Source organism: Sciurus carolinensis, chromosome 1 (assembly GCF_902686445.1).
Source record: "Sciurus carolinensis chromosome 1, mSciCar1.2, whole genome shotgun sequence".
NCBI classification, from domain to species: Eukaryota; Metazoa; Chordata; class Mammalia; order Rodentia; family Sciuridae; genus Sciurus; species Sciurus carolinensis.
Window position 1 is genome coordinate 188,538,285 of NC_062213.1, and position 13,432 is coordinate 188,551,716.

The 13,432-nt window shown below is 40.2% G+C and overlaps 1 protein-coding gene across 13 annotated transcripts in view; it reads right to left on the minus strand.

Annotated features, from left to right (window-relative positions):
• Window positions 1-13,432, minus strand: part of Epb41 (erythrocyte membrane protein band 4.1) — a 171,278-nt gene that overhangs the window by 139,910 nt on the left and 17,936 nt on the right. Inside the window, exon 1 of one of the 13 annotated variants that reach the window (XM_047547510.1) lies at window positions 12,383-12,614. The exons of the other annotated variants lie outside the window; for them this stretch is intronic. The gene's annotated coding sequence lies outside the window, so the exon portion shown is untranslated. Of the gene's footprint in view, window positions 1-12,382; window positions 12,615-13,432 lie in introns of those variants that run through there. 13 annotated transcript variants of the gene reach the window in all.

Sequence of the window (13,432 nt, forward strand, 5' to 3'; positions counted from 1 at the left end):
ATTTCCTTGTTGAAAAATTATTCTAGCATAATTCACAGTTAGGGTGACTGTAAAATTACTGGGGGGGTGGGGCAGGCTGGGGCTATAGCTCAGTTGGTAGAGTGCTTGCCTCGCAAGCACAAGGCCCTGGGTTCAATCCCCAGCACCGCAAAAAAAAAAAAAAAAAATTACTGGGGGGTGTAGCTCAGTGGTAGAACACTTGCCTAGCATGTGCAAGACCCTGGGTTTGAACCCCAGCACCACAAAGAAAAGCATTATTCATCAGTCCCAGTTGCATTTTAATAAAAAAGAGGAACACAATAGTCACTTCTCCAAAATGTACAAAACTACATATACATTCATGAATTCATTAAACTAGAAAATTACTTGCTTTTTCATTTACAACAAGGTATAATATCTTTTTGTAACTGCTAAAAGTCATGAAGATTAATGGCACTTCAGATCTCAGTTGGGTTGTGCACAAGAAAGAAGTTCCTTGCAAAAGCACTCTCCCAACTCAAACCCCTTCCTGTTTTCGACCATGTATGTACACTTTCACATCTGCTGCAAATGAGAAAACCAACAACGGGGTCATCAACCACATGACTGTTCTACCAAACCGGATATGAAGCTATGAAGGCAAGCTGGCTTCGAGATGGGTCTTTAGAATACTCACAGAAAGTCTCAAGAACGTTAGGGTAGGTACAAATCAAATCCCAACCATATGCTTTCTATAGAACTGTACCATGTATTTATATATAATAATCATATAAACACATAAATACCCAATTAAAGGGGAAAAAGGTATGGTTTAAGATGTAAAAATCATTCTTCTTAAGCAAAGATTATTCTACCCCCTCCCCCATCTCTAAGATAAGATTTTATCAAAGGGGAAAAAAAAGAACATAAGGATCTCTATGTGACAGACACATTGCAAGGTTTGTTTTTGTGTTATTACTATGTAATACTATGGGTATTATCCTCATTTTACAGAAAAGGCAATGGAGCACAGAAAAAAGCATTTTCACAAGATCACAATTATTAAGAAATTATTGGTTCTGATAGAAGACCTAGATCCAAATCTCTCATTCCCCACTTGCTCGTGGACCTATTGAGTAAGCAAAGGTAATGAATGTCAGCTTCAAAGTCAATTTTCACTTGCTAGTTGTGTAACTTTAGACAAGTTACTTAATTTTTAACTTGCTACATAAAATAGGAAATGGCATTAATAACACTTAGTTCAAAGAGCTGTGGTAAGGTTAAATGTAAAAATCACAATGACTAACACTTATCTGGTGCCAGGAACTATTCTAAACACTTCACATACTTGTGTGTGTGTTGCAAGGGATTGAATCCAGGGCCTTGGACCATCTCTCCTCTATCTCTGACGACATCCTCACTAAGTTGCCCAGGCTGGCCTCAAACTTTGGGTCCTCCTGCCTCACCCTCTGCAGTAGCTGTGATGTCAGGCCTGCACCACCACGTGCAGCTCATATATTTAACCCTTTAATCATCAAGAATGTTAAAAGATGTAGAAATATTCCTATATATAGAATGAGTAAACTGAATTGCCCAAAGTTATTAAAGAGTGACACAACCAGAATTTAAAACTAGACACTCTAGCTCCAGAGCACAACTCTTTAGCACCTATATCATACCTATAAAGCACACAGCATAGAGCCTGGCTCATAATAAATCATCAATAAACACTAGCATCATTATTTCACCTGGCACATAATAAGCACCCAATAGTGGTTGAAATGTATTGCGCCAAGTAGAAGAACCAGAATCTTAACCCAGGTTTTACTCTGTGATTTTTCCTAACTGCATATCTTTCCATGACACACAGCCTCTATTCCTAAGTTTTTGAGTACATGACCAATTTTTTCTTCTTTTTTTCTAGTACTATGGATAGAACCCAGGGCCTTATGTAATGCTCTAACACTGAGCTATAACCCATCAAAAAAAATTTTTTTTTAATTTTCAGGACTGAGGATTAAACAAACACAGGGCCTCAAGATGCAAAGAGAAGGGTTCCACCATTAGGCTACCATTAGGCTATGTGCCCAGTTCATTTTTTAAGTTTTATTTTGAGGCAGAGAACTCCTGCCCAGTTATTCAGGCTGCAATCCTCTTGCCTCAGCCTCCTGAATAGCTCACATTATAGGCTTGTAGCACCATCCCCAACTCAGTCACTTCTAATACTAGAACATGAAACTCCCTCAGGAGAGGGATCATGTTTTCATGTCTTCTGTGATCACATATACCCAGTGTCCTCCTCATTGTACATAATCAATATGTACTAAATGAATGATCATGCCATTCCTCTGCTCCCAAGAACCCCTGTATCAGAATAAAACGCAGTCATTAATGTAACCAACAAGGCACTACATGACTTGTTCCTTCTACCTTATGTCTTATTCCATTCAGAACTCTGCTCCATTCAGCATCCCTAAACTCAATTCCTACCACTTTTCCCATATATATTTTTTTTCTTCTTCTTTCTTTCCTCAGTACTGGGCAATGAACCCCGGGGTGCTTTACGATTAAGCTACATCACCAGCCCTTTATATTTTTTAGTTTGATATAGGCTCTTGCTAAATTGCTGAGGCTGGCCTCAAACTTGTGGTCCTTTTGCTTTGGCTTCCTGGTAGCTGAGATTCCAGGCGCATGCCACCAGTGTCTGGCTCCTCTAGAACATTTTGACCCATGATGCTGGCTTATTTAATGTTTCTCAAACACACCAAATGTGTAACTTTTTTGCTTGTGACTCCTTCTGCCTAAAGCTTGACCCCCAGATACTTGCATGGCTCGCTGTCTTATTCCATTCAGAACTCTGCTCAAATTTTACCTGGTCAAGAAAAATCATCTCTGACCACTATTTTCTATATTCATTCCACTTTTCTTATTCTGTTTCCCTGACCCTCACTAAAATCAGATGCCTTATATTTTATCCTTGACTTGTATATTTATTATTTGTCGCCTCCCACTAAAATATAAACTCTGAGATAACAGAAACTTCTATTTTATTCAGTGCTGTGTCCCTAAGTACTTAGAATAGTACATGGTTAACAGTAGACAATATTTATTAAATTAATAAATGATGTGTAGTAGTCATCTACTACAAACCCAAAACTTGATGGGTTAAAACAACAAGCATTTGGGCTGAGGATATAGCTCAGTTGGTAGAGTGCTTGCCTCATAAGCTCAAGGCCCTGGGTTCAAATCCCCAGCACCACAAAAAAAAAAAAAAAAAAAAAAAAAAAAAAAAAAAAAAAAAAAAAAAAAAAAACAAGCATTTATCATCTCACAGTTTCCATGGGTCACTAACCCACAAATGGCTTAGCTAAGTGGCTTTGGCTCAGGGTCTCCTGTGAAACTGCAGTTGAGCTGTCAACCAGGTTTATATTCATTTTAAGACTCATCTCTGCCCACAGAGTCTACTTCCAAGCTCACTCAAATGGGTGTCATCAGGCCTCAGGAGATCCACTTCCAAGCTCACTGACAGATCCTGATTTCTCACCATGGGGGCCTCTCCATAGACTGCCTAAATGTTCTCAGGTTATGACAACGAGTGGTTCAACAAAGAGGGAAGAGAGCCAGAGAGCGCCAACACACTCATCTTGGTAACCTAATCTTGGAAGTGACATCCCACCACTTTTTCTGTATTCCATTCATGAGGAGTCACTAGGTCTAACCCAACTCTAGGGGAGGGGATCACACAAGGGCATGAATACCAGGAAGCAGGGACGATTCACACCATCTTGAAGGCTACCCAACACAGTAGGCACAATAAAATTTTTTTAAAGCCTTCCTTTGGCTACCTGATACATTCTTTAGTTATGCAATCATTCACCCCAATGCTAGTCTTTTCAACCTTATGAAATACCAGCAAAAATACATGAACTATTGAACATTTCTCATTAACCAGTGTTTATTATAAACGGTCACTTTAGAGATCCTACAACTAGCAAGGATAAGTCAAAAGAAGTACCTAGAAGAAAAAAAGCATTATTGGGTAAATCTTGCTACATAGATTGACACCAACCTTTCTATTTAATTATATAGGCCTTGCCTTTAGGGGATGGGATGGCACTTAATAAAATATCAGGTTTTTATTAATAAAGAAATTAATAAAAATGCAAAGGTTACTTGATTAAGTTAAAGGAAATATTAAGCTATTATAGTTAAGATATAAAAGATTAAGGCTAATTACATGCCTAATGACAAGAATAAAAAAGTACACTACCAAAAAATAAAACCAAAATTACCTTAACCAAGCATACACCAAATGCCAACAGATTCCTTATTGTGATTATGTTCCACTGCCAAGTAAAATGTAACTATGTAAATCTAATTTTAGGAACAAAACAGGGAAAAAATTTCAAGACATCAGATTTACCAAGAACTAGGGAAAACCTATGAAATATAGTAGCAAAAGATACCTACTATCTTCCTTTTCTTCCCTAATTTAAATCTTCAGGTTTATTTTCAAGAGCTGACTTTATTTGTAAACCCCAAAGATCAATGAATGCTAAAACCAATGGGAAATGGTAGCTGGGGAACAGGATATTTACTATGTTCAAAGTATCCCCACAAATACTTAAAATCTATCTTTACCATAAAGAAATATGGTGGTTATCCCTTTAATTAGGTGACCAAAATTAGCATCACTAATTGTGGGACAGCCTGACGTGAACTGCCTGATGTGATGCAGAACAAAAAACACAGCATCATCTATGAAAAACTCCTGCCAAAAATGTTTAACCTAAGTTAAGCAAACCTATAGAGATAACTTTCCAGTTTCCAGGAAAGCAGATAGGGGAACAAATTAAAACCTAAGGGGAACAATCAGACAAATCCAAAACAGGCCACACTACAAGTCAACTGGCACCAGGACTCATCAAAGCTAATGACAATTAGAGATCACAAGTACTTTTCTAGACTAAAGGAAACCAAAGAGATATAATCAGCCTGGCCCAGTGGGCATGCCTATAATCCCAGCTGAGGCAGGAAAAATCAAAAGTTTGAGGCCAGCCTGCACAATTTAATGAGACACTGTCTCCATAAACAAAAAGGGTTTGGGGATGTGGCTCAGTGGTAGAGTGGCCCTGAATTCAACTCCCAGCACTCACACACAAAAAGTACAAATATTTACGCAGAACTAACTTGGAAATCTACATGAGTAGTATATTGGTTGAATACTGGTTGATATTATGGAAACATTAATTTTCTCAGGTATGATAACAGTGTTGTGGTTATATAGTATAATAGCTTTATTCTTAGGAGATGCATACCAAAGTGTATGACCCTTTAACTTAGTTTCTAAGAAAATATCACACATACACACAGGGAGAAAGAAAGAGATAATCTGAAGCAGAATCAGATTCAGAACCCAGGTCTTAAATCTTAACTCTCCTGGAGTTCACATTCTCATTAAGACTGTAGTGTGCCCTAAGTTGTGGGTGTAGTGAATGTACTAAACAATGTCTGCATTTGGGGAAATAAGAAGGGTAATGAAAGACATGATATTTATCCTCTGCCTTCTAGAAGTTGATACAATCTCATTGGGAGTACCAGCTTTACATGACAAATCTGTTATATAAAAAATAAGTATTGCTGCAAGATAGAAAATAAGTATTGCAAGAATTCTTAAGAAACAAGGCACAGTGGCACACACCTGGAATCCCAGCATCTCGGGAGGCTGAGGCAGGAGGATCACAAGTTCAAAGACAGACACAACTTAGTTGCCCTAAGCAACTCAGCGAGAACTTGTCTCTAAATAAAATATTAAAAGAACTGGGAATATGGCTCAGTGGTTAAGTGCCCCTGAGTTCAAGCCCCAGTACCAAAATAAATAAATAAATAAAAATAAAAGAAGGAGTTCACAAGAAGACATCAATAAACCTTAAGAGAATAAAACATCTTTGAAATCTCTTTTCTTTAGTAGGCTTTTTATTCTTGGCCCCCTTTCTGTCACGTACCTCTCCTTTACTTTTCTACTTAGCAACAACTGACAATTTTCTACCTAACAAAATTACCTGTAGACTATCTAAACATAAAGCTCATGTTTTGTCTACTTGGAACACAGGATATGATTTTTTAAGTAAAATACTATTTACATTTCCACTGGAAAAGTCACTAATATACTATGTGGATTTTCTTGCCTCCCAAAGCAATTGTGTTATTTCAAGTGTTAAGGGTGCCAGAAAGCCTGAAGATTTAAAAATAACCTAACAAAGCGTTCAGTCCAACACCAGATGGAAAGAAATTACTCTAAAGACACATGTGTAGGAGGACATATATACAATATGATATGACATCATGCAAAAGATTTATATAATTACATAATACTATCAAGATTGGCAGGACTCTGCAGGTAGTAAGCCAGCAACCATGTCAATTCTCTGAATCATTAAAAAAAAGAGAGAGAGAGAAAAGGGCAAGAAACAGCAAGTGGGTGGTAGCAAAAAAAAGAGAAAAAAAAAGCCTTCACTTTAAGCTATCTTCCATGTGTCCCTCTTGCATGCTGAAATGGTTGGCAGGTAAAATTTGAGGGCTTAAATCGTTGGCGCTCTTGACAGTTCTGCCTGTGTCCATATGGCCAAAAACTAGGGGGTTGGAGAGGGGTGAATTTCAACAATCTGCACCGAGTATATTATCAAGGTGAAATACTCTTCACTTTAATATATGTAGAACTTCAAACTGGCAAATTAAAATACACGTTTGGCACATAGATTAAAATAGCATTTCTTTACAAAATGATATACTGAAAGATAAATCATTAAGATCTCATTGAATTAAAATGATTCTAAGAGGATTACTCAAGAATTTGTGCAAGCACTAGTAGCTATACATCAATAACTGAACCTTGACATTGCACTGCATATTCATAAATTACCAAAAACATACATTTCTATTACACTTGTAGGTCATACTTTTAAATTTAACCAATCTCAAATAACCCTATGGATCCCAGGACTGCAATAACCCTATGCTTTAATGTAGTTACACCACTAAGAGTTTTTCACTTTGAAACTTTTATATCATACTTTGTATGGCATAAGGAAGTTTTAGTCCTATTTTATTTTCAAAATAAAATGCATAGATAAAAGTTTTCTGAATCAATATTACTATAAGTATCTAAATCTCAGTCTAGGTTGTATACTACAATTCAGGCATATTGAGGACCTAGTAAATTTTTATTTGCATTAGGATTTTTGTGAAGGATGGAAGGCACAAGGAGGAAGTGGAGTTGCTTTTATAAATCACCATTAGGGCTGGGAATGCAGCTCAGTGGCAAAGCACTTGCCTAGTATGCCAAGGCCCTGGGTTTAATACCAGCACTGCAAAAAACAAAAAATAAAAATCACAATTAACTACTAACACATATTTATCTTATTTTATTTTCACCTATTTTCCAAAAGAAATTCAGGTGTTCCTGTCCCTATTAATAGATATTATTAGATAACAGAATTATAGATGCATATCGAACACAGAATTAGGTAATATTAAAAGCATCTACTGCTTCTTCCTAGCTAAATTACCAATATAAACTCATAGTCATATTTCCATTCCAGTCTATCAATCTTGCCCCTTCCTCCCCACTCTGCTGACATTAAACCTTGCCCGAGCTCCACTTCACATAGCTCAGAAACCACCTTAATCTCTACAAATAGAGCTTATGCTGGGAATTAAGAATAATAGGAGAGGGCTTAGATTAATTGGATGGAAGTGACCCAAAGAGTCCTCAGCCATGGAAGGGGAAGAGTAGTAATTCAGTAAGTAATCACAGCTTAATCCATATGGGTTTATATTGGCGATAACCAAGAGATGATTGAAAAAAGAGAACTTGTCTTCATAAATGCAATAATAAAATAATAAATGAACATGATGCCAGAAGTTCTATGTAGAATGGATTTTAAGGGATTATAATCTAATTGTAAAGAAAGAAAATACCTGCACAACAAGCTCTCAGTATCTCTACTCAGATTGCATGTTTACTTTGCTTGACTGGGGGAGGCTGATGAAATTGGGGGTAGGAATATTAAAGTCCCTTCAAGACATTCCTAGAATTATGTTGGCCCCATGGCATGCTGCTTTCCTTCAAAGGTCAAGGAGCATCAAACACTTCCAAGATGGGAACAATTCATTTAAATACAAATAATTAGCAAAAATAAGTGTCACAGACTTTCATCACAATCAGATTTTCCTACTAAACGTTCCTAAAACCAATATTTGAAGTACCAGTGAGAGTTCTAAATGAAATCAGTACATAAAATAAAATACTCAATTTCTCCTTTCTAGTGTCTCCAATTTCTCAATACTGTTCATTGCTAGTTTTTCCTTTATCCTTCTCACTGTGTATTCATTAAATAGCAGCAGAGGAAACCAAAATACTAATCTAACTAGTGTATTTGTTACAATGCATTTTACTGAACACACCATGAAGCGCCTCACATAAAAAAGACACATAGTAAGCCACCAGTAACAAACCAAGAAACAAATGAACAGAAAGTAACACATATATTTGGCATTTGCCTCTCTAGTTAAAAGCTAAGTGCCAAGAAGCTACACCTTCCCATAATTCTGGATCCTGTGTAAATAAGAACTATAACATATCAAATCAGAGGCCTATTCTAAAATTTTTATCTCTAGGGGCTTTATTCAGAGAAAAAAGCAAAGTTGTTCCAAAGAAAAAAGGTTAGAATTATTGTTTAGTTCACAAGCAAAATAAAGTGAGTCTATGCTCAAGCAATCAAGGAAAAAAATAAGTCCTTTATAGGTAGTGGTGAATGCACATCTGATACGCATCTGACCAATCACAAACCTGATGAGACTCTTGGAAAATTACCCTGGCAGCTCTGTCAATGCTGGCCTGCTTCTCAGATAACAAGGAAACAGACTGTGGTTTAAATGTATGCTAGCCTTGATTTCAAAAAACAAACTCAGGCCCTGGTGGCCACTGATATTTTAATTATGAAATCTGATTACCAATATTAAATTAGATTTGAATATTCAAAAAACAATGAGCAAACTCTATCAGTCACATCAAAAAATTATAGACCACATATTTTAGAACACAATCTGATGGTAAGCATATCAAAATACCTACAGAGAATTCAAGAATCCTGTGGCTTTTAGGCAATGCTTCTGATGAGCTTAATTCTGAAGGCTAGCTATGTAATTTTCAAAAATGTTATCTCAAGCTATATACAAGAAAATATCACACTGGTGAACTTCAAATGTGGGGCACAAACCTGACCAAAAAAAAATAACAAGAAAAAAATATAGGTCATATCTCAACAAAATGCCAAAACCACTTCTTTCAGAGGAAATAGTAATAATTTCAAATCATTTGTTAGATATTGCCAAGAAATATTTTTAAGGAGAAAAGGATAAAAGATGAAAGTACCTTTAAATAAATATGAAAATATTTGTACATTTTGTTCTTATGTAAAATAGTGTATCACATATTTCTTCTTTCCCCGCCCCCACTCTTTGAAACAGCATTTAGATATATTGCCCAGGCTGGTCTCAAATTCCTGGACTCAAGTGATCCTCCTGCCTCAGCCTCCCAAGTAGCTGGGAACATCAGCACACACAGTGTCCCACCCAAGGGTAAACACACCATAAAACTTATGTTTGAGGGCTGGGGATGCAGTTCATTGGTTGAGTACTTGCCTAGCATCCACAAGGTCCTGAGTTCAATGCCAAACATCACAGAAGAAAAACAGATAATAATAAAAACATGTTTGTTCTTAATATCTACTTCTTGAGCACAATAAATACAACTTGGGTACTTAGCAAACTTTAAAAAGATATTGGCCCTCAAAACAGGCAGAAAAAGAACAGATGCCGAAAGCAAGCCAGAGAGCTACCTAAAAAATAAAACCGCCTTTCATCAGCTTGGTCTATTTGCAGATAGCTAGAGTTTCCAAGTATTAAACTTGTCAGTCATTGAAGTTTTTAGCTCTGTGTAGAATAGAAGCCTAAGAAGTTTTCTTACTCTATCATCAGCTATTGAGGGCTATATATACTGATGGGGCATTTAGTATTTAAATCCTTTTAACAAATACCAGTGAAAGAAAACTCAACTGGTTGGCCACACCAATGAAGCTCAAAGAAAAACACAAAGCAAAACAAAAAAAAAAATCCATCAGGTTCCTTCCACATACAGCACTTTTACCCACATTCCAAGTTACCAATAATTGAAACACTTTTAAGAAAACTGAAAACAGTCAAGAGAAATATATATGACAAGCATAGATGGAACTGTATGAACAAATGTACAGAAAGAATTTGATTAGAGAATAAAAGAAATAAGGAAAATAAAGGTGGAAAGGTTTTTAAAATAAGAAAGAAAAAGAATTGGGCATGGTGGTAGATGTGTGTAATCCCAGAGGCCAGGAGGAACACAAGTTCAAGGCCAGCCTCAGCAACTTACCAGGGTCCTAAGCAACTTAGCAAGACCCTGTCTCAAAATAAAAAGTAAAAATGGACTGGGGATGTTGCTCAATGGGTAAGCACCCCTGAGTTCAATTCCTGGTACAAAAGAGAAGGTGGAAAGATAGATTGGGCCATACTGTGCAAGAACTTACCTATAAGACACCTGGTATAAAACACTAGCATAATGTTAAATGAATTTTTGGTGAGTTCTGAAGATTAAAAACACTTATTTACAAATCTGAATTAAATTATACAGGGGGTGGGGGGAAATACAGTTTTGTTAGAATCTTAAGAATCAAAAAATTAGTGTGCTGAACTTGAATCCAACAATGAATTTATTTTGAATAGTGGCAAACATATACTGTACTTGTTTCCCTGAGGATATGAATTATGCCTATCTTTTCCTTGATTCTAAGCTTCTGGTAGAAAGCATTCTGAATTAGCACTTAGATTCTAAGGCAATCTGATGTTCAGCTATCATATCCATTTTTTTAATCTGCCATTTATTGAGTGCTTACCATTTATTGAGTGTGTACCAGATATTCTGTCAAGTCCTGTATATAGATTACTAGTAAAACCAAAAATTTTACAGCTGGCCAAGAAGTTACTGTCTTCAATTTACAAAAGAGGAAAGCAAAGAATACATACTTCCTTAAAAAGGGTTAATACTACATTAACAAAATTGGATGAAAATTACATAAAGGAAACGCATATCCTGATTGATTAAAAGGATCAAACCAACTAAAAAATTTTTCCAGGACTGAGAGTACAACAAACAGTAATGAGCAACAGTACTAAGTACAGTATATCCTCAAGAGAGTATAAATCCACTATAATAATACCCAAGACACAAGACATAACCATTTCTTGCAATTTTCCCTAAAAACAGAAGGAACAAAATAGCAGCTGTGAAATCACCCAGACTACTAAAAAAAGCTCAGCATCTAAAAAAAAAAAAAAAAAAAAAAAAAGAAAAAAAAAAATCTCCTAATCAGCAACACATGCCAAAAGACGACATCTCCATAGACTAGTCATTTATGGTAGGGTACAGTTAGAGAAACAACAGGATGACAGTCGCTATCATGTGGCCAGAAACCAATCCGTCAGCAATTTGTTTCACGTGAGACCACTTTCTCTCTCAAGAGAATTCCTGTTCCTGGGGAAAACGACCCTGTTTTGGCAGAACCTGCCCAGGAATAATGGCCTGGTGATAAATCTCAGAGGGCGAGCCTAGATCCAGCCTCTCCACAGGTACAGCGGCCCAGCAAGCATGGGGAAATATTTCCAAGCCGACAGATGCGCGAACTGAAAAAGGAGGTCACGATGCTCAGAGAATAGATTTAACCCTTTGCTCACGGGGAACCTGAAGACGGAGGGGGAACGCACTGGATCCCGGGGGTCTGGAGTTGGGTTGTTTGTTTGTTTGTTTGTTTTCAATGATGCAGGTGTCCGTGGCGGGAAGGCTTCGAAGCGAGCGCTGCGAGGGCTCCCTCCACCCCTCCGATTCCGCCGGACTTCTCCGGACAGCCCCTCGCTCCGCAGCTGCACCCAACGCCTTGGCCGTCGGACACGCGATTCTCCGCACCTGGTTGCCTTCCCAGGCTCGGGCCCACCGTGCAATGACGGACAGGCCCAGGGGACCGGGCTCCCCCGGGCAGAAACGCAGCGCCAGCCTAACTTTGCGACGCCCGCCCGGCGCACCCCCGCCCCTTCCTCGGCAGCTGCCCGCCCGCCGGTGCCCCTCGGGCGGCGTCCTGGCTCCAGCCCGCTGCGCTGGGGCGTGCGGACGAGGCCCCCCGGCCGTAGAGCCCGCGCCCCCCGCCCGGGGCCTGCTGGGGGCTGGAGACAAAGAGGCTGCGGTGCCGCCGCGGCCGCCAGGACCGTCCCCTCGGGGACAGCGCCGCGCCCCCGGGCTCGCGCGCCGCCGCAGCCGCCTCGCCTGGCCTCGCCTCACCGGTAGCTCCCGGGCCCGGGATCCCGCGCCTGCAGCTGCTCCGGCCGGATGAACAATGGCAGGAGGCGGCGCCGGCGTCCGCGGCTCGGGTCCTCTGCGGCCCGCGGGCCCGCTGGCTGCTGGCTGGCTGGCTGGCTGGCTGGCTGACTAAACCCGCCGGCGGAGGGAGGGAGCGAGCGAGCGAGCGAGCAGCCCCGGCGCGCGCCCTCCCGCCTTTCCTCCGCCAGGCGAGGCGGCCTGTCCCGCAGCCCGCCCGCGCGCGCCCCGCCCCCTGGCTTCGCCACAACATTGTAGTAAACTTCTATTGGACCACGAGGGAGGGAAGGAGGGGGCCGGGCCCGCGGCCCGCCAGCCCATTGGCTGAGGCCGAGTTCGGCCTCCGGGGCCTCCCCCTCCCCTAGGCCGGTAAGGAGTCGGGAGGGGAAAGAAAAAGGGGGGAAAGGCGAGGGGCTGGCCGCTGTGCGCACGCGCAAGTCGACCCGGGTCTGGTGTTCCGGGCTTCCAGCAGCACCCACGTGGGAATGAGGCGGTTAATGTCCTGGACCAAGGTGAGGCCTTTTCCCCCAGAGGAGGGCCGGGTAGGAGGTCGAGATTTGGAGGTCCCAGGAAAAGCGGAACTTACCTAGAGACCGCTGCCAGGCTACCCCAAGGGACTGCCCCCTAATATACCTCGCAACCCAGGGTGAGTCACTCAGCTGCTCTGAGCCTCAGTTTCCCCGTCTACTAGCTTGACCTCTCCAGGCGCCTTTCCAACCCAGACATTCGATAACACTCTACCTCTCTTGGCAACTAAGGCTGAAATGGAAGCTAAGTGTTGAGACCAAGCCAAGATTGCACTTCTGAGGCATTCGAGATTCACCTAATTTCACCCTGGCACCCTCAAAATCATTTAAAAAATTTTTTTTGTTTTTTAAAAATCTAGCTTCCAAGGTCTGGTTTCCAGATGAGTTTAGGGTTTCTCTGACAATTGCCTGTGGTGTACATTTATTTACCTCCCAAAGTTTTGGAGGCCCCTTGACCCTTCATACTCCTTGCCAGGCCCGACAGCAG